Source organism: Microtus pennsylvanicus, chromosome 11 (assembly GCF_037038515.1).
Source record: "Microtus pennsylvanicus isolate mMicPen1 chromosome 11, mMicPen1.hap1, whole genome shotgun sequence".
Lineage (NCBI taxonomy): Eukaryota > Metazoa > Chordata > Mammalia > Rodentia > Cricetidae > Microtus > Microtus pennsylvanicus.
This window is the reverse complement of record NC_134589.1, coordinates 18,147,574-18,150,109: the sequence shown is the minus strand read 5'-3', so window position 1 is coordinate 18,150,109 and position 2,536 is coordinate 18,147,574.

Below are 2,536 nucleotides of genomic sequence, written 5' to 3'. Positions count from 1 at the left end.
CCCTGGCACAATATACCATAAGGCAAGTCATGTTACAGGGACTAAATATAGACGCTGTGAGAAGGCAGAGGAGAAATTATTTAGACAGGAGGACTTCTGGTGGGAGGGAGTTTGGAGCTGGGGTGCGAAGGAGAGGGTACATAGAGAGGAAGGGCGGAGAGGCATGAGCCATGTGAAGAAGCTAGAAATAGGGTTACCTGGGGGAAAGAGGGAGTAGTGACCCCTAAGCATCCCCATAACGGGGGCTATCCCTCTTCTCTGAAGGTATCAGAGGGTGACTTTCTCTTCCCATTGGGTCAGTAACTGGCTTTGCAGCAGCCCAGGTTAGCACTCTTATGGCTGGGGACATTGGGCAGGGGACAGGGAAGATGTCTGATGCTGAGCTCCAGAAAAGAGGAAGGGCATGGCTGCAACACTGAGAGAGAGTCCCTGGGAGCAAGTTCCTAATCCAATTAAGAAGCAATCATGTGGACGTTTTCAAAGGCTAGCTAGTTACCAGCCACCTCCCAGGAGACTTTATCTGGCGGCTTGACAGTACACTGCTAAACCTAGGTTCAGGAGCTGTAGGCTGGTATGGCAGCTGGGCGAGGATCCCAGGCTCAGACAGTTGGGGTGGGAAATCTTTTAAGGATGAACAGGATGGGTAAGGAGCTTGCTGTTGTCATGGAAACCAAGTCTGGATAGATGAGACATGGCCCAATGAGTAACTGTGGAGAGAATACCACCCACTACTAGGCTTCACTGTGGGCGGCCAGCAGGCACCTCCAGAGGCCCCTGTTCTGGCCAGCTTAGGGCTTGTGTCTGTCTCTGACTGCCTCATAGGGACATCTCAGTCTGGCCATGTGAGTGAGAGCTCAGATTGGTCTCTGGGAGGGGAGGGGGTCTAAGAGATGCTCTGAAACCAGAGAAACCTTTGGTATGGCTCCTAGTTCCCTGAGTTATATCCGGCAGGAATACCACACAGAGCCAGGATGTAAGAACGGCAGCCAGGACCAGGGTCCCAGGCTAAGGCTAGGATGGGTTATTCAAGGCAGTAGGATAAAGTGGTAGGAGCCATGAATGCCAAATACATTGTCTCCTTTCTGTTTCCACCTCTGTCACCTTAGCTGGCTGTCCCTTGATGCGCTGTCTTCCCCCCAGAAGTTTCTGATCAATCACACTGTGCCTGTCCTTAGACTTAGGACTGGCCAGTTATGGCTTCATCAGTCTCGGGTCTCAGCACTCTGAACCATCCGGCCCCAGCACAGAGTATTCTCAAAGCAGCAGGCCTGGGTTCTTTTCAGGCCAGATGCTCGGGCAGCCTCTTCCCAGTTGTCTTTGCAGAGATCAGGGCATCTGTATTCACACGGGGAGACTCCTCAAGCTCACACAGCTAGCCAGCCTTCGCTGCCTGTGAAGATGGGCCTAATAAGTAGCCTGTTGTAATTACACTTCCATTTCCAATAGGCACTATTTTAATTGGGCCTTTCCCTGGGACAGGCATGAAGGAAAAAGCAATTTGCAGTGCAGCGTTTGGCTCTGGCATTGAGCACACACTTACCAGTTTCAGTTTCTCTGAACTCCCTCTCCTTTATTCGCGTCTCCTCTCCTCCTTTCCCTCCTGGCCCTGTTGCTCACTCGCCCTAGATTTCCCAAGCAGTGGCCTCCTGCCCACCCTACAAAGAACATGTGGATTCTCAGAGATACTAAAAAGGCAACAGCTGAAAAAGAGGTCCTCAGGTTCCTGTAGTAAGAAAGTGAGGGGCTGGAGAGATGGTTCAGTGGTTAGGGACACTTACTGTTCTTCTAGAGGACCAGAGTTGGGTTCCCAGCCGCCACACAGCAGGGCATCTGATGCTCTTTTCAGGCTTCTGAAGGAAGCCGCACATGTCTCACACGCATACACACACACACACACACACACAATCTTATCAATTTTTAAAAAGGAGATATTTAGGCTGTCTTTTGTTCCATGAATCCTCCTGAAGGTCTTATGACAGTCTTGTAGGATATCCTCTCATTCTCATTCTCTCTCTCTCTCTCTCTCTCTCTCTCTCTCTCTCTCTCTCTCTCTCTCTCTCCAAGTGTTTGTTTGCATGTATGTCTACGTACCACATGTGTGCCTGATACCCTCAGAAACCCGGGAATGGAGTTACAGACAGTTGTGGATCATGATGTGAGTGCTGGGAATTGAACCTGGGTACTTTTGTAGAGTAGCTACTCTTACCTCCCGAGACATCTCTCCAGCCCAGGTCTCCTCTTCAACATCCGTGGCTTACAGTTTCAATTACTATACATCGAGAGCCTGATATGTGCAGGCGGGGGCATAGGGAATGGAGGAGACCGACTAGTGAGATTGTCCTCAGGCACTCCGCATGAGGCACAGCACACCTCTCTCCGCATTCAACCAAGCCCAAGGGCCTGTTGTAGTGTCTCAGGCAATTCCCAGAGTCCTCCAGTCCACCCAGTGTTGCCTCTTAGATTTCCCCAGCCAAGGCTCAAGAGTCAGCTAGAGCCTTCTCCCAGTATCCCAGGGTAAGTGGAAGTTAGTTCTGCA